Source organism: Arachis ipaensis, chromosome B10 (genome assembly GCF_059453495.1).
Source record: "Arachis ipaensis isolate K30076 ecotype BB chromosome B10, ASM5945349v1, whole genome shotgun sequence".
NCBI classification, from domain to species: domain Eukaryota; kingdom Viridiplantae; phylum Streptophyta; class Magnoliopsida; order Fabales; family Fabaceae; genus Arachis; species Arachis ipaensis.
The window spans coordinates 132,388,947-132,413,571 of NC_142435.1; the positions used below are offsets into that span (position 1 = coordinate 132,388,947).

The 24,625-nt window shown below is 33.4% G+C and overlaps 1 pseudogene; it reads right to left on the minus strand.

Annotated features, from left to right (window-relative positions):
• Window positions 1–6,940: 6,940 nt before the first annotated feature.
• LOC148581763 (uncharacterized) lies at window positions 6,941–22,736 on the minus strand (annotated as a pseudogene).
• Window positions 22,737–24,625: the final 1,889 nt, after the last annotated feature.

Below are 24,625 nucleotides of genomic sequence, written 5' to 3' on the forward strand. Positions count from 1 at the left end.
GCCTTTCCACATCAAATGAGTGTGCCTTTCCACCTTGCAACCAGAGAAGAATGTGGGGAAATAATACGAAGGAGAGTGCCTTTCCACTTTCCCCACACCCTCATCACGACAAGAGAGGGAACTTCTGTACTCAACTTGCCATCCGAATACATTTTTCAAGTTAACGAGCAAGCGGGATCGCACCCAAATCTTGCCCTCTCGACCATTCCGGCCACACACATCTCGACCGTTCTGGCCACACACACATCTCGACCATTCCGGCCACACATAGTCATCCCCAATCTCATCATTAACATCTCAGTTCAGTTACTCTAGACCTTCCTTTACTTCCAAGTAACCTTGCTTTCCATAGCCTAATCTCATCACTACACTTAAAACTAGTCTTTAGGAGTTAAAAGAATGAAAATAGAAGATTAGAGGTTTGAATTTGAGCTTTAAAACACAAGATCTATTTTTGCTGAAACAGAGGCTACGCGTATGCGTGGGTACGCGCTTGGACCAGGATGCGTACGCATGCCCCATCTCGCGTACGCATGCAAATCAGGCAGTAGCTACCATATGCAAATGGATGGTATGCGTACGCAAGAATTCCGCATCACACGTATGTGTGGGCGTACGTTTTGTCAAAATTTTTACTTAAGTCTGAAAAGCTGCAGAATTGCAATTTAAATCCCAAACTTCCGACGCGCATAATGTTTTTATTTTAAATCATTTTTCCTCCGTTCTTCGAATGCATAAACTTCATGGACCCGATTTTCATATAAAACAAGTTTGAAATGATTTGAGAGTCCGGAAGCCAAGTTCTGACTCGCCGAAGTTCGGCCTAAGAACCAATTTTTTACACAACCTCAAAATCTCTATTTTCTTTAAAACTCAACTTACCATCTTTATATCCATCAACACAACACATCTATATCAATACCACAACAATCTCCTCATCCTTACCATTTCTTAATTCACCCATATCATGCATCAACATCTCAAATAATTAACAAGATGAGCATATCCCTTATTCATTATATATATACAAACACATATCATTATCAACTCATCACTAAACTCTTATCCAACCAGCATTAAGCTCACAATATATCAATTAACACTTATCCAACAAGCACCAAATCCATATCACAATTCTTATCAAAGCCACTAAGCATTAAATATACTTATATGTTCCAACCTATCCTATGGTCACCTAGCCTAAGTTTTCACAGAACATTATATATTAAATACATGAAACATAAACCATACCTTGGCCGATTTCTACATATAATCTGAGACACCAATAAAAGGCACTAAACACAGCCCCAAGGGTCCAAAACTTCCAAAGCAATAACTTCCAAGCTCCACCAAGTCTCAAGTGTCCACAATTTAAGCTCCAATTTACAAATACATACACCTAATACACATTACCACATATATATACAAATTTCAATACCCAAAAACTCACATAATCAAGGGTTTGACTAGGGTTGAAGATCCTTACCGTATATGTGCTTCAATTAAGCCAAAACCTACCAATTCCTCAAGTCAATTTGATCCTAGAACATCAAATTAACCAAAATCTCAATACCCAAAACCCTAACATTTTCGAACTGAAGAAGAGGGAATAGGAGCTGAGAATGTGATTTTCTCACCTTGAAAGGTACCGGACTTTGTAGAGCTCGTCTCTGCAGATACGTGGCCGCAAACGGTGCAGCGATCGGAGTTCTGGATTGAAAGATGTGGCAAGTTGAAATTGAGCAAGGGTTTGGAATCAATTTTCTTCTTCCCCTTTTGCATGCTCAGCGTGAAAACGGTGATGATGAAGTGAAATGAGCTGAAGCTCATTAGATCATGTATGTTGGACTGGGCCTTGGGCTCAATACGGGCCCGGTTCGCCCGGTTCAGCCCGTTCGGCCCAATCTTGGGCCAAATTCTTTAAAATTAGTGTCAAAATTCTCGTTTTTAGTTTTCTCTATCTCATTAAGCTATAAAATTCTATTTTCTAATTTGCTTGATTACTAATTAAGTTATTAGTTAATTATTTACTAATTATTCGGGGTTCACAGTCATTCTGGGAATAAAGACCTTATTGACACAGTTGTCAGAATTTAATAATCTTGCCTCGATAACTGATAAACCACTATTTTATGGTTTATCTTGTGCTTAATTGAGTGGTTTTTATCAATCATTTGCACACTTGTTTATACAATTTTATTTTACAATTTCTTTTCAATTTTGTTATATGATTGAAAACTTGCTTTCCGAGCCTTTAAATTGTATATTTTTAACTCCCCTTTATACCATTCGATGCCGTGATCTGTGCGTTAAGTGTTTTCAGGTTTTATGGGGCAGGAATGGCTTAGAGGATAGAAAGGAAGCTTGCAAAAATGGAAGGAACACAAGAAATAAAGGAGACGACCAGCGAGGATCGACGCGTGCGCGTACCTGATGCGTACGCATGACTAGCGCAGAAAACAAGCGACGCGTACGCGTGACCAGGATTTTTGTCAATCGACGCGTACGCGTGACTGACGCGTATGCGTGACATGCGCTACCTGCAGAAATCGCAGAAAATGCTGGGAGTGATTTTGGGCCAAGTTTGGACCCAGTTTTCAGCCCAGAAACACAGACTAGAGCCAAGGGACAAGCAGAGACTCAACAGACATTCTCATTCGCATAGTTTTTAGTTTTAGATTGGAATCTTAGAGAGAAATTACTCTTCCTCTAGGTTTTTCTACACACTCATAGTTCTTATAGTTTATGCTTTTGCTTTGGATATTAAGAAGAGTCACTACCTCCGTTGAAGTTGCTATTATTCTAGTTTGCTTTCTTATTCCTTTACTCCTTTGATTACTTATTAACCCTGTTCAGATAAGGATGTTGCATTTTGGGATTTATTAATGCAAAGAACTATTTTTACTTTTAATTAATTTTCAATTCCTGTTTTATTTAATTTATCATGTCTTCTTCTTATATTTCTGTGAACGCTATATTCTTGACAATGGAGTAGACTTCCAACTTGACTTGGGGGTTGATTAAAAGGAGACCCTTGAGTTGGAATGCTCAAGTGATTAGTTAAATTGGAAGTTGTTGGCTAACTCTCTAGGCACTAACGCTAATCCTTCCTAAGGGAGAGGATTAGGACTTGTGAATAAGAGTTAGCTCAATCACTTGACTTTCCTTTATTTAGTAAGGGTTAACTAAGTGAAAACAACAACCTCTTGATACTATACTTGGAAAAATCTAACAAGGATAGAACTTCCAATTAATCTTCCCGCTTTTTATTTTGAATATATAAATCTATTTTAATTCACATTGCTTTAATTTACCATCATTTAATTTTCTGCTCTTCAACTCTTAAAATTCCTCGAAAAACTCCTGACTAATAAAATGGCACTCTTTTGTCAACTCATTGGGAGACGACCTGGGATTTCTACTCCCAGTATTTTCATTCTAATTTTGTGACAACCCTTCTAAATTGATAAGCGGATTTTCGTCGGTTAAGAACTGTACTTACAACGCTGTTCTTACTATAATTTCCTAATTGGCTAATTTCCGCTCCGTCAATAACTTTATCTCCAAGTCTTGTAATTATCAATCTAGTGCCATTGCAAAGCCCTGAAGAGCGATCAATATTTCTAATAAGCATGACAGGGCAACCAACTCTTAGCTTCAATTCATAATTTGGAACCCCAGAACATTTAATTGTTGCTAAAATCTCCGGTGTGTGCATGCCTTCAATTTCATTGTTACCTCCTTCGAACAAACATTTATTGGAACTAACATAAGACTTGCATGCATTGTTGTTCAGTTCGATCATGTAATCATTCACCTCATCTACCGCATTAATTGTAGGAGCCAAAATAGCTCGACCTTTCAAGTGGCCTTCGTTATCCATGTCAGCAATATAATCAGAATAGATTGCTTCAACGATTGCTTCAATTGGATCATTATAATAGGTGATAAGGAATTCAGGAAGTATGCTAATCAAATTGCACTCGTCACTCATTCCTTTCGATATTCCATTGTCGACATGAAGAATCCATTCGGCAAATTGCTGCAAATCTTGTATGCCACTATCTGCAGCCATGGATTCCAGCTGCATGTTTATGGTTAGCTTTAATATTTCACAATGCTGCCATAGATATGATGAATTCAAAGACGCATTGACGATGTCTTGTCTTGTTCCCTTTGGAATCACTGGCAAGATTTGCCTAAAATCTCCACCAAAGACTATTGTTTTTCCTCCGAATGGCATCTCTGGGCTTTCATCATGTTTGAACCTCATCAAATCTTTCATTGTCTTATCCAGTGCTTCGAAACAAAATTTGCTCATCATATGAGCTTCGTCCCAGATTATTAGCTTTACTCTTACAATTAACTCTGCCAATGGACTTCCCTGCTTGATATTGCAAGTAGAGAATTCATCTGGGGTTAATGGTATGGCAAATCTAGAATGTGCAGCCCGACCTTCAGGTAACAATAGAGAGGCAATACCGGTAGAGGCAACAGTTAGGACTATCTGTCCCTTTGATCTCAATGCTGAAGCTAAAGTTTTCCAAAGGAAAGTCTTTCCTGTACCTCCATGGCCATACAAAAAAAACATACGTCTATGTTGACTTTCTACAGCATTCATGATCTTATCATATACTCTCCTTTGCTCTGTAGTTAATTTGGACAGGCATTGAATGTGTTGCCTTTGTAATTCAACACGATCATAATTTAACTCATCAAAGATCATCTTGTTTCATGTTCTAAGATGGTCAATATCCCCTGATGGAAATGGCATTATCGGATAATCCTGCAAGCTTTTGGCATTACTGTTCAAGATTTGTTCAATCTCAATCAAAGTTAGGTCCTTTAATTCTTCATCGCTGAATGATGAGGGCCAAAAATAGGTTCGAAATTTCACAAAATAGAATTTCTTCATTGCAAGTATAGTCCAAACCGATAATTGACCAGCATCAAGGTTTAATTCAAAGATGTTACAATCAACACAAAATAACCGAGAGTATTTAAACTCTTGGGTCGTTCTTCCTAGGAATTGCAATGAAGTACTCAATTATTGGCTATGGAAAAATGGGATTGAGATTGCAAGAGGCAAGTAATGTAAATAGCAAGGAATTAAAGAAGCATGCAATAACTAAATATCAAAGGCAATTTAACTCAAGGCAATAAAGCAAAAGAAAGGAAAATTCAAATGCTAATAAACCTCTTGGCAAGGAGTGAGAGTTAAGGTTACCTATCCTAGCCATTGACCACAAACATATGATGATTATGAAGAGTTAATCCTACTTAGTCAACCCTAACATCGAGGATAAGTCAAATAGGCATAATTGATCTCAATCCACAAGTCCTAGCCAACTCACTAATTAGCTTAGTGAAAGACTAGCGTTAGTGGAAACCAAATCAACTAACTACCCTAATATATCAATCAAGAATGGATATCAATGACTCAAAGTCACCAAAGTCCTCAATTCCAAGCCAAGAGTATGGAAAACTACACTAAAACTAACCCAAGCATTTTATCAAACACTTGGTGTGCATGAAAATAAAAGCATATTAAATTGCAATAAAAATAAAATCTAAAGCTACCAAATGTAAGATAACAACAATAATAACTCAATTAAATGACAATAAACAAAGAAACATCAAATTACATTAAATGAAAATTAAGATCAACAAGAGTTCATAAAACTAAAAAGTGGCATAGATGAGAAATTAACAAAAGAAACTAAGAAAATTAAGACAAGAGAGTGTGAAAGCATAAATGAAACTACATTAAAACAAGAATTAAAATCTTAAATTAAAAGGAAAATTAAACTAAGAACCTTAATTCTAGAAAAAAGGGGGAGCTTCTCTCTCTAGAAAATACCCTACAAAATGATACTAAGCTAAACGTAATTGCTCCCCCTTTGTTTTCTCTTGAATTCTGCTTGAAATAGCTTCAAAAATGAGTTGGGTTGGATTTTGGAGGCCCAAAATTCGCCCCCAACATATTGCATTTAATGAGGTCATGTGCTGCTTGTCACGCATACGCGTGGGTCACACGTACGCATCACTTGACGAATTCTGGTCATGCGTACGCCTCGCATGACAGATTTTCAAAACTTCATTTATTCATGAATTCTTCGCTTTACATGTTTTTTCTTCACTTCTTCAATCTATACTTGCCTTATAAACCTGAAATCACTCAACAAACACATCAAGGCATCAAATGAAATTAAAGTGAATAGAATTTAGCGATTTTAGGGCTTAAAAAGCATGTTTTTACTTTTGAGCACAAATTAGGAAGAATTCACAAAACCATGCTATTTCATTGAATAAATGTAAGAAAAATTGATAAAATCCACTCAATTAAAGCAAATAAATACCATGAAATATGGATTTATTACTTAACACCAAATCTGAGATGTTGACAAAGTAAAAACATTAGTTACTGTAATTATGGAAAATATATGGTACATGAAAAAATTACTATGAAAACATGTAAGCTACAACACTTTAAAGATATAAAATTTAATAAAAAGGTTTATCATTGGAGTTGTCTGCTTACCAAATAGGCCAAACATGGCTTTGTGATTATGCAAAATCCCATCACATAATAAGATGGCAATTTCTTCCCGTACAGCTTCAGGTCGCACCATTGAGTTAGACCACAATAGAGTCGCAAACAATTTTCGCAAATAATGACCTGAGCCCCAATGTCTTGCTTCTTTAATGGCATCAATATATTCTTTGTCGTCATTAAGTAGTCCACATGCATAGCATGCATCTCGGGATGATGAGTAGATAACACCATTGTAGGTTCAAATATCTGCATAGCTTATTAGTCCCTTTACAATATTTAACAACATCCTTAAGTAATATAGCTCACCAGATGATGGTGGAACGAAATCATCCTTCCAATGACTTGATGACTTTTCCTAGGTTCCCAAACTCGAGGTGAAGGTTTTCAAATAAACTTTGCTGGAAACTCAGTGTATGTTAGTTCTCTAGCTTCCGCATATTTTTCGTTAGCTACAAACCACGCTAGAAACATGGACTCTTTTACAGTGGCCTTTGCGAGAGCTTCAACTAACGATTCATTATCTGTAAATACAACAGGTTGTTGATCTGGTAAATGAAAACTCAGCCTCTCAACAGATGGATTTCTATAGTGAATGTCATAGGAAAATATCCTCCAGCCAGCTTCACAAGGAGATATATATCGACAATCATAAAACAGTTTTACTTTATCAACTTTCGTACTTGAATTGTCACTGGTGGAGTTTCTGTAAAAAGAGGCTATGACGCGATCACTCCCTTTGTTTACATATTTGAACAAATACTTGATATATCTTAATTGGTTACACCATTCCACATTAATGTGAGCACGGTATTTTAGTAACAACAATCTATTATGTGGCACAACATATCTATTGTCAAGATGAATTCCAGACACTTCCACTATGTGTCCATTATTTCGACGCCTATAAACTGGGTAACCATCTTCGTCAACTGTAGTAACTTCGTTGAACTTCTTAGGAAAATGACGCATACAACGTCCTTCTTCTATGCAAGGGGAAGTTGGCTTTCTAAGACCACATAGATCATGCAGCATGAAACTCTTGACAGCTTTGTAGTATGCATTATCAACATCACGATTGGGAATCTCAGCACAGATGATTTTGTCTATGTCCGCAGGGTTTGGATACTTATCTTGCTCATGTAAGAACAATAGTATATGTGCGTGTGGAAGTTCTCTCTTTTGGAACTCTATTGTATAAATAAATGGGGAAAAAACAACGCTTGAATGGTATTAATGCGTCTAATTTAGAATAAGGAAGCAATTATGAATGTCATGGGAAAAAATTGCAAAATTTATATGTAAATTATATACCTGCTTTGGTAGAACCAAATAATTTGTTGTATCTAAGATCTTTAATCATCTTGTCTACTTTAACTTTGAAGAGTCTACAAATGATGTCTGGCCTGTCATCTGGTTTGAGCTTGTGCTTTGCACAATATCGTTGTATTTCATCCCATTGCGAATTGCAAGTAAAAGTGATGAACATATTTGGATAACCGACGCATATACATATTGCTATTGCGTCTTGATAATTTTGTATCATGTATCTTGTCCCACCAGTAAATGTTGCCCGGAGTATAATTCTCTTTCCTTTTGAGGTTGCATTTGTCTCGCCATTGAAAACGGCATCTCGAAGGCCATTGTATATTTCAATCTGGCGCTTTCAAACATTGAGAATGCATCAACTAATAATTGTTGGAATAATCGATGGGAATATAAGAGGACACCATTGTGTGAAGGCCAATCTTGGATTCGAAATGCGAAAAAGTCTTGCATTGTGACATATTTGTCTTCATTAGTTTCTCCTTTTTCAATTTTGTTCAATGGAATATCTTCTCTCCACCCATCTTCACTATAAGGGAATAACAGTGGATACTGTAAGCCTAGATAGGAGGGGTGTAGCTCAGTTATTCTTTGAAGTGACCCTGATTTATTCTAGACAATAATATCTCGTTCTATTGTAGATCCATCAAAATAACCAACAACTAAGCCAGCAACTTCAGAAACTGAAGGCAAATTTTATCTGCGTCCATCCTTTCCTTTCTTTCTTACAAGACATAGCCGAATTAATTCAATAGCTTCAGCAGCAAGTGCATCCCGAGCAAGCCGAAATGATTTTGCCAGCACATTATGATGATCAAGCATAATTTTGATGGTCGAGACAATATCCGCATGAAGGTTGCTCAAATTATCCCTTGAGCTGGAAAAAATAAGTTCAAATCATATAAATATAAATCTGTGACCTGACTTTGAACTAAAATTCAACCTGCTTTTAGTTGAGCATTAAAAGAAATCGTATGTAAATTACCTCACAGCAACGATTCGATTTTGTATCTCGTTTTGAGTATCATATATATATAGTTGTGCAAATTTTGCTATTCCTCTATATGGTGGAAGCAAACTTTCCATTAAATGATAGTTTTGTCCATGTAAGATGAAGGTGGGGGGCCCATGACTTTGATTAATCGACCTCTGTACCTTACCCCCTAATGATGTGAAAGCAAACATACTGTTGTAGCTCCTAATATTCAATCGAAAGTGATCGGATTTGTCATTGGTGTCAAAGTAAAGTTTCCTGAAAGATTCAGGCGGTGCTTGCATCATAGGAAGTTGAACCTGACCTCGCCGGCAACATAGTGTAAAATTAGAAGATTTGGCATTATAATACTTTTCTATGTACTCTTCATACCAGAATATAGCTCCACAGTGTTGGCATGGAAATTGTGGATCACCGATATCCCAGCAAGCTACAAAAAAAGCAAATAAAGTGATATGTAAACTAATATATCGATTTGCAGAATGCACCTTCAATATGATTTAGATTTTGTTGATTGTGTGTATTTAATCAACTATGGTAACGTTGACTTTAATTAAGCTTAATTGAAACAGATTAATGACACAATTAAACTTAACGGAATACAATAATGGAAAAATTGACTTAGTGGAATAAATTAAACGTTTTATTTTTAGAAACATGTCGACTAATATGTGTAAAGAAAAATATTAACGTAAATAGTTAAATTTAATAGATATTATTGTACCAAACATTACATGAATTTAATAGTGTAAACAGGAAAATAAATATTAGCATTAAAACAAATCTAATTTTATTTGAGTCATTAACTAAAAAGTCCGTTAAATTACAATATTGAGTTTTTTTCATAGCTTTTTTTTGTATACCGCCTTATCTCTACGTTTTTGTTAGTGCATACACAACTGCCTATATATATATAACTTCATGCATAAATTTGACCACAATTAGAAATTAACATTCATCTATTACTCTACTGTGTCATAAGCTTTTATCATTCTTCTGGATTTATTTTTTTAAATTATCAATATTCATTTAAGAGTCTCTACTAACATTATGTTATGCTTAATATTAATAATGAATTTGTTCAAAAAATATCCATCCGCATTTTCTTAATTGATGAATTCAATATCATTATTAATTTAGTATTTTTTTATGCAACTAGTGTTACTGTTTTTGGCTGACGTTTGATTCTAGCTTTTGAAGCAAAATGTATAATGTCATAGCAACAGTATTTTATTTTAAAGTAGATATATTCTCGACGAGCCTCAATATTTTTTTCCATGCCGTACAGTCCAGAAATTTTTATTTGTAAATTTATATAATTAAATTGTAAAATTCATTTTAGATTGAAATAATTCAAATCTTTTGTAATATTTTGCACAACGTCGCCGTTACACTTTAAATTTTATATTCTCAAACAACAACATATCTGTTATTTGATTAAATTGGCATACACCTTTGTTTTGAAAATTATAGTCGTCAACGTATAATATAGTTTATACTGATGCTGTACTATCCTCGAATTATTTTTTTAATTTATATAATTGAATTTTAAATTTTACTTTAGATTGAAAAATTCGTGATCTTTAAAAATATTCTGCACAATGTTGACCTTAGACTAAAAATTTCGTATTTTAACATGGCAACATATCTATTAATTAACTAAATCGGCATACTGCTTTGTTCGAAAAATGAAATTCGTCAGGCTAAAATATACTATAAATTCATGCTCTTTTATCTTAATTATCAGTATATATTTATTACTTACATGACTGGTGCTGATGACAAAAAAAAAAAACAGTTTTAGCTTTTTTTTTATTTTATGCCTTCTAGCAGCTACTGTTACTGTTTTTGGCTCACGGTTGATTTTAATTTTCGAAGGAAAAAATAAAATGTCTCGAGAAGAGTTTTTTTTTTCAAAGTAGGTATTTAACCCTGACCTTCGCCAATATTTTTTTTTCATGCTAGACTGTTTTAGAGTTTTCTTAAAAATTAATATAATTAATTCAAAATTTTGTTTTTTATTGAAATAATTCGTCATCTATGCAAAATTTTTGCACAACGTCGACGTTTTAAATTTCATATTTTAAAATAGCAACATAACTTTGATTTAACTAAATCGGCTTACTACTTTGTTCTAAAAATTATATTAGTCTATGTATATAACTTTAATAATTCAATTCTAAAATTTAATTTACATTAAAAAAATTCATCATCTTTTGTAATATTTTGCAAGATGTTGCTGTTACACTTTAAATCTTGTATTAAAGTAAATAGCAACATATATCTTATTTAATTAAATCGGCATACTATTTTGTTTTAAAATTTATATTTCTAAATGTAAAATATACTTTAAATTTATGCTATTTTACCTTAATTATCGTTATATATTTTTTGCACTTACATGACACGTGCAGGCGAAGAGAAAACACAGTTTGAGTATATAATATTATTTTATTCTATACCTTCCTGCAGCTAGTGTTATTGGCTTTACCCCACGATTGATTCTAACTTTCCAAGCAAAAAATTCAATATCTTGGGTACAGTTTTTTATTTCAAAGCAGCTATTTAACTTTAGCTGCCGCAATATTTTTGTAAATTTATAAAATTCAATTCTAAAATTTATTTTAGATTGAAATAACTTGTGATCTTTTGTAAGATTCTGCACAACGTCGAATTCAGACTTTAAATTTTGCATTTTAAGATAGCAACATGTGTCTTATTTAATTAAATCGCCATACTGCTTTGTTTAAAAAATTATATTAGTCAAGGTATGTAAATTTATATAATTCGATTATGAAATTTATTTTAGATTGAAATAACTCATCATCTTTTGTAATATTCGGCACAGCGTTGCCGTTACATTTTAAATTTCAGATTTTAAGATAGCAACATATATCTTATTTGACTAAATTGGCATACTGTTTTATTTTAAAAATTATATTCGTGAAGATATAATCTACTTTAAATTCATGTTCTTTTACCTTAATTATCACTATATATTTTTCACACTTGCGTTACATGTGTTGGCAAAGAAATAAGACAGTTTTAAATTTCATAATTTTTTTAGTAATTTTATGGTTTCTTTCCAGCTAGTGTTACTGTCTTTGGGTCAGGGTTGATTCTCGCTGTTGAAGCAAAAAATAGAATGTCCCGACAATATTTTTTTATTTCAAAGTAACTATTTAACCCCGACAAGCGTCATTATTTTTTGTGCACGCTGAATTGTACATGAATTTTTTATTAAATTTTATTTTACATTGAAATAATTAATTATGTTTTCTTAATTGATGAATTTAATATATGGATTAAATAATTCGTTACGAAAAATTATCATATTAGTTCTTTGTCGTTAACTTTGTCTATTAAAATATTATTCTAATTTCATGTATGATATGTTAAAAATCAAAGAACTTGTATATTATATATTTTTTTAGATTCTTTAATGTTATAATTAAATTATAACTTGTAAAGTCAATTCATATTCAATGATATTAAGAAAAATTGTTATAAAAATATTTAGATTTTATTTAGTATTTTATGATTTTATTTTGTTTAATATATATATATATATATATATAGAATTTGATTTCACAACTAAAAAATGATTTTCCGAAGTAGAATTTATATGATAAGAGAAGTATATAATTGTAAGGTACTAACTTCGATCAGCAACATTAGCAGTAAATCCGTTCAATCCTCCTACACGTGTTGTGTTACATTGTGCATTGGTACTTAACCCTTGGAAGTCTGTTCAATTTAAAAGGTTGAATAAGAAATGTTATCCAAGAAAACTTTTTTAACATTTGAAATCTTCTTTAGAGTATAAAAAAAATAATACGGAACTTCAATAGTGTTACTTAGGTAATAATATAATGAAACAAATTTCTGATTCTATTACCTGTAATAGCCACTGCAGAGTTTTGATGTTCACTTAAAGTAAAATTGCCAGTTGTATTAGTCCCATACTCACCTGCATTATTTGTATTGACTGAATCTGGATAACGTTCAGGGTCTGGAGAAAACAAATTTATTTTATATGTAAAATGTTTAAATCTTATTTGAAAGATATATATACATTGGGAGATAATACATTATAGTATTTCAAGAGCAAATATTATCTATGACATGTATTTGTGTGAAATGTGATGGTGCGATGCACAGGGGTTGATTCAAAGTTGACCATGTCAGGTTGAGATGCATCTAGAGTCTGTCGTGTGGGAGTTACATGGTAGAAGAGATTGGATCTATGTTATGACTTGCAGTTTCGTTTGAGGCAAGGTTGTGAAAACTGGTCGCACCTAAGAAGTTGTATAGACCTTCAAAGGATTTCTTCATTGTTATGATTATGCTAACACAGTAACATGAATATGGATAAGAACTATTCAATAACTCTGAATAATCATGGAAGTAAATTAGGACTTTAACCTGAGAGTAAAGATGTATTTGATGCTAGCTGGGATGTTTGAACATGGATGATGTTGTGTGAAATTGGAGTCAGTATGTGGCATGTCGGAGTTAGACTTGTTGAAGACATTTTGACATGGTAGTGGAATTAAGCCACATATGGAATAACATGCATGTTGTTTTTAGTCCCTAAATATAGTTGATGTTAAGAGGATTAAGTGACAATATATAATATGAACCATATTCTATATTTTCCCGGATTCCACATGACATATTAGTTTAATTAGTTGTGGTAGCAAAGTTTTAAAGCAGGAACAATGACTATAGAGACAACCATCAAGATGGTTGTAAAAAAATCATCAGGCTTACACAAGTATTGTAGTAAAAGTTTGAATACAAAATTTGTTTACTCTTGCATAAAAGGTATTTTAAAGTTGAAGTATGAACAATTTATGTTACATACCTTGTAATAGGGGGTACATGCAACTCTTTCAGAGGTGTTCTATGCTCCGATTCTTGCTGTGCACAATGCTGAGGTATATGCTTTGTGGCAATATGTTGCTGTTAAAGCATGGGATGTCCCACGTCAGAGTTCTCTGCAATGTATGATATAAGATAAGAGAAGTCTTGTTAATGGCCAAACAAATGATGAAGGCAGCATGAAATTTGATTCATCCAAACTGTAAATATATGTTTGTAGGAACCTTTGTGGATAGAATAATGGAGCTTTCTTTTTTTTCTAGCTATCTTGAACAATATATTTCGCCTTGCTTCTTTTGCATTGTCAACTCCTTGGTCTGGCGAATTCATCTTTGTCCTTCGATAGTGAATGTGTCGTTGTTGTGGTAACAATTGTATGAAAGAACTCTACCGCTATTTCATTATATTGGGAGGTTGCTTGATAATTTTTTATTTTACATGTGTCAATTGTCATGCTATTGAAGGCTTCAATTTCTGATATACCTAAAGGTGTACTGTTACGCCATGGTTAGAATGCCTCGATCAGCGTGGGATAGGCCTTCTCTGGAAACAAAATTTTTTAAACTACATAAATTGATCATGTTAGCTGTACTTACTTGGAGGCAAGCCGCATTTTTTCCCTGATAAAAAACAAATGGCGACAGATATTGTTTAGTGGTGTTTTAAAAAATGATATTCTCCATTCTTTTAATGTAATGAGTTTTTTTATTTTAATATAAACCTTCCGTGAAAAGGAAACTTGAGACTATACAAATGTTAGCTCCTTATTAGAGTGTATCATTTGGGAAAGATTTGAAGATTAAATATATAGACTTCAGTTGCTAGAGACAAATGAAATCAACTTTTTCGTAGCACCCTTGTATGTCTAATTTATGGCGCAACTTTATTTATTTTCATGCAGAATTTTTGTAAACTTTAGGAGGTCAGATGCTTGGAAAGTGGCTCTTGTTTACCACAAGAGAAGAGACTATAACAATATACCTATTCATTGAAGACAGGGCATGACCTAGAGATATAGTATGTAGCAAACTATGAATTAATATGATGAAAACTATAACAGCATCAAAACTAACTAAGCATGGAACATAAATCATAATTTTGTATTTTACATGCTATTTGAATTTTTGTACTAAACAGGAAACACCCTTGGCATGTGAAGAATGATTCTCTTTAATTGAATTTGCATTGGCCAGCTCTACCAATATAAATGTCGTCGTTGATATGGCTCCCAAGAACATCTTGAAAGCACAATTTCTTTCGTAGAAATATATCCTTCGCTCCCTTCTTGTGTTAAGCAAATGAGTTCCTCCTCAAGAAATAATTTTGGATGCTCATACATTCTAATGGTTTTCACTGCATACATAGGATTCCAACGAAAGCTATCTTCTATTTTCATTTGAAGAATCCATAATGATATGCTATAGTGATCAATGTTAGCTGGATAGGAGATGTAGCAAATCTGATCTTTGAGCAGTACCAGTGCATTACAATCTGACTTTGCCTTGTTAGGAATTCGACTTAAACACCAGTTGTAGTTGGTTATGAAAAATATTAGGACGGACTGCGGTTTATCCAAAGTTAATTCACCAAAATTAATCCAGAAAAGTAACCCATTTTTGGATACGTAATCAGGACTGACGTTGGTAGTATCACCAATGGCAACTCTCTTGGATTCCCATTGCTGGTACTTGCTGTTCCAGAGGGTGTACCATATGTTTTTTTCATCAAATTTCTGCTTTAACACATTTATTTCACAGTTCTCAGTGGTGGAAGGGTAGTATGTGAAAGCAAAGATTGAGACGCATGTGTGAGCTTTGAAAATTCGTGGTTGAGGTAAGTGGCGAACACTGCTCGTTAGCAAGTTCCAGATGAGTACCATATTCTTCCGGTAGCCATCTGTAAGTGTTAGGCAGACGTTCCCAAGCTTAGAACCCACAAGGGTAAAATCATTGCATATTGTTAACTATGTTAGGAGACACAATGTCTTTGATGCACCTGTTAAAGCATTGACACTGATAATCGCATTGTTAGCTTTTGTCCATTCTGGAAAACAAATATGCAATAAAAGTGCTTGTTTATTATGTGAAAAATTTAGGTGGTGCTGAGATAGGAACTTAAATTCCATCAATGAAGAGCACCAAAATTTGTTCAATGCCCTGCGTCTACAGAGACATCTATTATCAGCTTTTCGTAGGATGTAAAGAATTACATTCTAAGGAAGGAAAGGAGCAAACGAATCAGAAGTTGGCATTATCCCCAACATTTTTTGAATCTTTGTTGCTCACTAAAGAAATCAATCTTTTAAAGAATTTAGTACAGAGGCATAGATAGAGCTGATGGACCTTTCTTGCTTTCTAAACACCATTTTAATTCAACTGAACCCTGCTTTACTACCTAAAAGGAATATGTATAAGTCTTGCGCGGGTTAAGTGACTTGTTTTTCATTTTTTGGTTCCATTGACATTTTCCATTTTTTTTTGTTTATCTGACAAAGCACACTGCTAGCAGGTCTAATTGTCATCAGTAGACATCAAGTCACAAGTAAAGTGTATCCATCAACACATAGATTTGCATGCTATTTTATAGATTTTGACATCACTCATTGTCTTATATGCTATTTATTGTTATGTGAACTAAATGAAAATGGCATGCAAAGTTGCTAGTTTAAAACCAACTAAGGTCTTTTAGTGAAAGAAAAGATCCCAACTATTAACTATTTTCAGTCACTTATATAGTTACTTGACTTTATAATTAATTTATTTTTTACCAATATTTTTTTGTTCGATATAAATGCAGTTTAAAATTAGATGTCAAGAACATTTTAAGAATTTAATTGTTGGTGAATTTCAACATTAATAAATTAAATCTAAACCACTAAACTTCTGTTCACAATTACTTGCCAAATTTTTATCAAGCAGTATAAAATTCAGTAATAAATTTTTCATTTGAGTATTAGTTATAAATCGAGACATTACTTAAGAGTAATTTATTAAAAAAAGTATTCACCCTTTGAAGAGGGTCACTATAAGGGTTGACATGAATTTACTCCTACCTTAGGTGGCTTGAAAACTTCATGTATAAAAGATTTCTTTAATATATAAAAGCTTGCTTCAGTTAGGATTAAATTGATAGATTAATGCAGTATTCGAAATTTGTACATAGTATGCTATGTTGGCACTTGATGGATTTAGCCATACTAATTATACGGAAAAGTAAGTTAAAACAAATGATGACTTTCTATTATAGCAGTATTTGTGATAAAGCCAATGTATATGAGCTCAGTCATACTTGACGACATGAATTAAATAATTCAAGTCAAGTTAAATATGTGATGTGAGATATTGGATGTCACATAAAATATTTTTATGCAGAAGGTGGCTGCAAGCATGATGCAGAAAAAATTGTTTAATGTAAAAATGTTTGTATTTAGGAGGCTTAAATTCATAGACTAATGAATCAATACAAAATATACTTCAATCCTTTGAAACATTAATTTGAAAAAAAAGTCTAAGTTTCCCTTCAGAACCATTTACTTCAATAATTTGATATAGTCTCTCAACCTTATCATTTGTAAAAGACACTTCACATGTATAGAATCATGATACTCATTTGAGAACTGATTCTGGGCATCAGTTTGTTCAGGTACAACTAAAAGGCTATTGTTGTTAGAATTAACTACCTTCCAATAAGCCATTTTTTCCATACCTTTTCTATAGCATAAAATATGGACATCATCATTTAAATATCACCACAGAAAACTAAACAGAGTATGACTAATCTAATTTTATTGATTTTTACTGTTACTCCTGTAGCTCTTATAAAACTTTGAATTATGAATTTCTTTGTAGTTCATTTTTTCAATTGATTAAGAAAACGTGTGTGGATGAAAAAATATGGAATAAAACTATTTTGAAACAAAAGTATTTTACAATGATTCTGATATATAATGTGATTATAGCAATGGTTGTTATTCTCTATTAAAAAATAGATTTCGAAAAAGGGCAGTTTGATAGTGGTTTTGTGAGTAGAAATGGAGAAAGTAAAAAAAATGATTAACCTTGAATTGCATTGTTACTTACATAGTATAGGATCCTTACTTCAAAGAACATAATGTAATCATAATTAACATAAGATGTATAGTTATTAAGAGTCGGTAGTTCGTTCAACCTGATTAATTTGAAGGATAGATACTTCAACAAATAATGATAGAGTTGAGTAAAGAAAGTGTAGTTTTAAAACCCCTTCAGCTTAGCTATCATGGGGAAGTTAGTAAATTTGACTAACAACACTGGTAAATTAATTTAAAGCAAGTTCTATATAAATTTAGTAAGCCACATTAATTTATAGGAAGCAAAGCTTGACAATACAACATAACATAGTAGACACAGAGAATAACCTCTAATACATAGCTTCATGTAATACATGAACATGCACTACATGCCTTCTTGTAATATATATTTTTAACTACTAATAATTAGCACCTAGATTATGTGATTTTACCTAAACCACACAACAGCAACTTAGAACAGAAAACTTGCATTATGCTTAAGCGTGAAATAGAGTTGACTATAAATAACATTGCAGTAACTCAAACCCATCATAACATAGCATTTTATAACCTTGGGCAATCTTCAGGTCCAATGTGAAAGCTGAAAATCACATTGGATATAATGTCTTGTGGTACACATGCATGGACCTGAGTCTGACTTCATCTTCGTATTTTACCCAATAAAGGGTTCTTCTTTTTTGTTCATAGGAGTATATCGACAGATATAGAAGTGTGAAAATTTTGATTCATCGACTCCATCAACTTGAAAATGACTTTCTTTGATTTGTATGATATCTTTACCAACGAAGTTGGTTGGAGTAAATAGCGGACCATCCCCATTATACATCAATAACTTAGTCCAAGTTGGTTTCTCCTCGATAACATTAACATGCCAAATAGCAATGGAGAAGTCTTTTCATTATGGTTGGATGAAGTGAGACAAAGCTTTTGGTTAAGATTCATTAGCATGTAATAATGCCCCAAAGCTTGTTCAGGGATGACAATTTATTGAAAGGTTTGAGATAATATAGAAAAGTATACAATATATGGGGATCTTTGCTCAACATCCTCAAATGACCGTGTTAGCCAATAAATAACTCCATCAAGTGTAACGTAGGTTGGATCTAACCTTTGCACATATGATGGATATGGCAAAACCACATCCCAAGTTCTTGTGGTACTGGTATACATAGTGAGTGTGTACGTAGTAGTTTCGTCACTGTGTTGGAACACATACACGATAGCATAATCGAAAGTGTATGGATAGTATGAAAAGGAATATGAATAAGTCATTTCAAGTTCAAAGATGTAGACAGGATCTGGGATGAGTTTAGACCTCCAGCTCACAAGATTTCAAGCTATCAAGTAACTCTTTTTCCCATGAAAGAATATCTGATGCAAAATACTCCATTTTGAATGCCAATCAATTGGAACCAACCTTCATAAGTTAGCAAGAACAGGAATTGAAATGGACTAGTATACCCCATCGGGGCATCCATCATCATGACCTAATCAAGAGAGCTCATGAAAGAAGGTGGATAGCATAAATATAGCATTAGTGATATTCCATCACTTCTCCACATCTCAGACACATTTGTGACAAAGTGATAGCTGCTGAGCTTTCCTCTCCAGTAATGAGACGTCATGCGACCATTCAAAATGGTCGAAGCATCACATCGATGGAATATGTCAAGGAGAAGTTCATTAGGTAGTTCAGGGAGAGGAATGGAGTGAGGAGGAATATCACTCATTCTTAGTAAAATATGAGGATGCACTGTAAAAGGAATTGAGTAGAAAAATATGAGAGTTAGGAGTATGAACTTTTTTGGGTGAGGATATGTCTTGATATGGTATCTACACTTGTCTTTATTTATATAAGAAAAGCTGCTTAAGGATTCAACTGCTACATTGAATAGGTATTATGTCTTCAATTTAAATAGAAAGGGGCCTCAAGAAATATAAGAGATATCTTTTTAAGTTAAGTTTCCTAATAATTCACGGATGAATATATGCTAATTTCCACTTGTAGTTAGGGGAGTCAGAGTTGCTGAAGCTAAATGTAGTAACTCAATATATTGCTCATATCCTTCTAATTTTGAGTAATTAAATATTATTTTAGCATGTTCCTCCACAGCTAACAAATGAAATTTGGATATAGAGAAAGAAAAAAGCATTTTGTACCCCATTGATGTTGAATTATGGGAATGCAAAAGAAATGGATAAGTAGTAAAGCCTTTCCAGATGTCATACCAAGGAGAAGATAGGAAGCAATTTGAAGGAATCTTTTGTTACAATAGAGGAAGGATTTAAATGAAGTTACAATAAAGCTGAAAAATAATCTCACAAGAGATTCAGCATTAATGCTCACATGATCTCCAAGCCAGGTATAGCAGAGTATATCCACTCTCTCTTCCTTCCTTCTAATTATTCTGTATGAACAATTATGTAACTCAATGTATAACCAAAAGCTAATAACTTTTTTAAACAAAATTATCCCTTCATTTGCTATTTGTGTGACATAAACAGCTAAGCCTTCCCTCATCGAGCAGAATGCTTCCTTAATAAATTTGTGAAGGGACTGCTTAGATATGATTATATATATTTAATAACTGGTTTTAAAATCTTATTGCAGGATCTATGAATCATTACTTCTTTAATGAAACTGTTATAAATAGACATTTGCAAGTAGGTTACTATCTATCCGTTCAGCAACTTCTAGTTGCTATACCAATATATTTAAAATGAGTTGTATGATTATTTGATTCAGTGACTTTGTAGAAAACTTCTTGTTCATTATCTATGTAAGGCCATTATTGAAACTCAAACTTTAAGCCACAATTAAGATATCTAAAAAATCAACAAAGCAGTGTTGTTATTGCTTGTTTTGGTCAGCATATTTTAAAGGATGAAAGAAACTTGTGAATATTCAATTCTTACAATGAATAAAATCTGAAGTCTGCCAATACTGGAGATTACTTTTAAGATTTAAATTGTTACACATTGAAAATAACTGCAGCTGGGAACACATAGCCCTTCCATAAAATCTGTAACTAATCACCACAGTTTCTAATTGTTGGCTTCCAACATCAACAGAAGCATCAAAACGATGAAAGGGTAATAACATTATCCATGTAACACTACCTAAGTGTAAACTATACACTGCTTCACACTAACCCCTAATAACATTAAATTAGAAATCTCCTAATAAAAAGATCAATACAATACTACTGCTATACAATTTTTACTCCATCTTTTTTTTCCAAAATTTTGCTTAAAGGTCTTGTTAGCTGATGCTTGTGCATCTGCAGAGACAATTGCTTCTCCTATGTATCCATTAACTGTATCAGGGGATGATCTCTTTGCTGGAGTTTGATAAGAGCAGTCACTGTTGCTTTCCACCGCAGAGTCCTTTGGTTGACATTAACCAAACAATCACTTTATATCCAATTTACATGATCTACCTTTTAGAATATTTTTTCCACATAACAAATATTAATAACAATCATTATATATATAAATCTCACCTTTAAAAGAGAAACTACACCATGGGCATTGCTATCATCTTCTGTCTCACATAGAGGGGTATTACCCATCATTTGGAAAGTCTGCAAGAAGAAAGTACATTTTCATGTCTACTCTAACAGTGGGCAATCTTTTTTGTCATCCAAAATAGTATTCGCTCTTAGAAATGGTCCCAAAAATTATACTTACAGAGGCCTCAACAGAAGAGCTGGCACACCCGAAGGTCGATATGAGGAAGTCATCATCTGAAAGCTTGGTTACACTGTATACCCCCCTCAATGGCATTTATATTCTTGTATGTAATGTTCAGTTTGAAAAAGAATCTTTTGTCAATAACATTATCCAAGTGTTTTGGGTATGAGTTTGTCTTTTTCCACATCTTCACACATATATTAGGAATTGTTGTTAGTGGAAGATAGATAATTGACCTTGCATAACTTGGTTATAAACATGTAAAGTTGACTTACACATATCTCGTTAACCTTGTCAGCAGGCTTTCCCACCATCTGCTCTGATTCTTTGTTCCACACAATGAGCTTTAGACACTCAGTTCCATCAGTAACAATTATTTGTAGCCTATACCTGCATCACCATGCCAGCAGAATTGAATTAGCAAGTTCTAACTCCATTAAATAAAGCTACAGTCAAGGTATAACATTCTTAATATTGATGTCAGCTGAGTGCAACATTTTCATTTTGTATGCTAAGCACTTACCTTAACATAGCCTTGAAGCCTACACATCTACAATGGTCACACTAATACCTATCTTTACTCTCAACGACCTTCTTTGAGCATGTCTTACATGAAGTGTAACACCAGTCATCTTTGCCCACCTCTAGACACACAATATTGGCAATAATCTAACATGACGTCTCCTAACAAATGGCACAGGAATGAGCTAAAAGATGGTTAGGCTAAGTAATGATAGAAGAACCTCACCTGTTGAATATTGAGGACCTCCTCTATAGTCTTCAATGGAATAATGCCTGCGTTGATCTCATCCGTGGCAAAGTATTGAGGTTGGGTCTGAAGCTGAGTAATTCGTTGTGAAGAGGAAACAATATCCTTATTCAACCTATGCACAACATAAAATGTTCCCATAAATAATTTTTTCTGGTTTTCCCATATAAGAAACACAAGTACAAATTTTAGTTAAACAGGCAGTATTGGCAAGTAAGTTATACCTTTGCTTGAACTCATTTACCTCAGTCAGATTCGGATTGAAGTAAACTTTGGAGACATAGTAAGCACTTTGAATATTCACTAAATTCAAGTAGACATTAGTCTTAAAAAGTTGGACCACCAATGTGAAAGGTTCCCTGTCATCTCGTTCAAGTTGTGGAAGCACTTGGTCAACCAACTCTCCAAACAATGTACACTTAGTTTGAGTACTGATACTTCTCCCCATGTTGGCATGAAAAGGTAAATTTTAGAACAGAATTAAAAAATGAAATCAACTCAAATATTAAACATTATTACTCTAGGTCCTCCAACTGCAGAGTAATACGCTTGCTTTGGTGACCCGTGCGTGTGATAATTCCCCTGGCCTCTTCCTTTCCCACAACCTCACCTATGTAATCTACAATGAATAATGTTGCAGTTAAAATATATTACTTGAAATCATATTACATAATATTAAAAGCATAATATGAAGACTAAATTGATTGAACTTACCAAATAATAAATTTTTATCACTGGCACCATTTGACTCAAGCTCAGTAAAAGGACGAAACTTAAAAGGATTAAAAGCGAACGTCTCAATTGGTTGGAGCATCACCTCAGTCTTTGTATAAAAACTGAGCTTGTACTTGTATCAAGTTGTCCTAATCTTACCATTGTTAGTTGTAATAATAAAATTATGTATACTATAAATAGCATGCTCCTTTATTTGGTGTCTGAATGCTTCCAGCACAGGTTTAGAGATGGTTGCATGAATTCTATCACCCTGCAAGAGATTTTTCAAACAACAGGAACAAAACAAAATTACAATGCATAAAAATACAACTTCCAACCCATTAGAATTGCTCGTAAAATACCTTCACATCTTGTAATACCATCTCCAAATTGAACACCTCGTTCTCATTCCACTGGCTCGGGAACTCATACAATCGAACCACCCCCATAACCAATGATCAAGAAAGCATGATATCATTGATATCAGCGATAAGATCCACTGTTCCAGCCATATTTTCCCTCGAAACAATAACAACAGGATTCTGAGTAAGTAGAAATTAGATACAAAGGGTAATGAGCTATAACTTACTTGTGTATATGAAGTTGATCGTCCTGCTATATATAGACAATTCTCCATATCCCTATCCTTGAAATGAGCGGGAAAATCCTCTAATGAGCTCAAACTTGAATTGAAACACTTGCTGACGACACCAAACTGCAAGCTAGTAACACCCTCACACGCTCAATATTCCACGAATATCTGTAACCCAAGGTCACTTCAATTCTTCTTTTATATTGCGTCTCGAGGTGCAACTTTCCTTCAATATGCGCGGGAAGGGAGAGTGCATCACTGAACACTTCATATTGGAAGGAGTTTCACCGAGAATCCCACTAAGTTGCCCCTTTTTTTGGAGGGAACACTATTGTTGTGTCGCTGACGGAACTGCTGTATTGTAGAGAACCATTCCTAATAGAACCACTACTTGGAGACCTCATTTAAAAAGGCATCGTAACACTGGTCTGGACACATGTCATTATGGAGGAAGCCATGGTTACAGTGTGTTCCGTGCACGTGTTGGTCTGGAGAGAGTTTAGTGCTGGAGGGAATACTGTGGTGCTTCATTTACTGGACTACTTAACCTTTATATATTAGATAGATTCTCTTTTTTTCTTCCTATATGGACATATATTTTTTCGCTAACATGATCCCTAACTCTTTATTGATTATTTTACGGGACAATTAAAATTTTTAAGTAAAATTAAAATTTTAAATTCTTTTAGAAATTAAATTACGATAAAAAATAATTTTAATTTTCATTTCATATAATAATTAAAAAAGTTATCAGAATAGCGGTTAATATATTTTTACTATTAATCATTCTGTGTCAAAAATAAAACCATGACTAAATATGCTAAGTTAAGGACGGTAAATTAAAATTTTAGGAAATTAAATTGAAGTATGAATGAAATTTAAAGGACTAATTTAACAATTTTTACGAGTAAACATCCAATTCGAGATTTTTTAATTTAAATTAAATAATGATATAATTTATCGATATATATAAACTGCAGAATAATTATTTAAATAAATAATGTACCACATTTTGGATATTGTGAGACAAA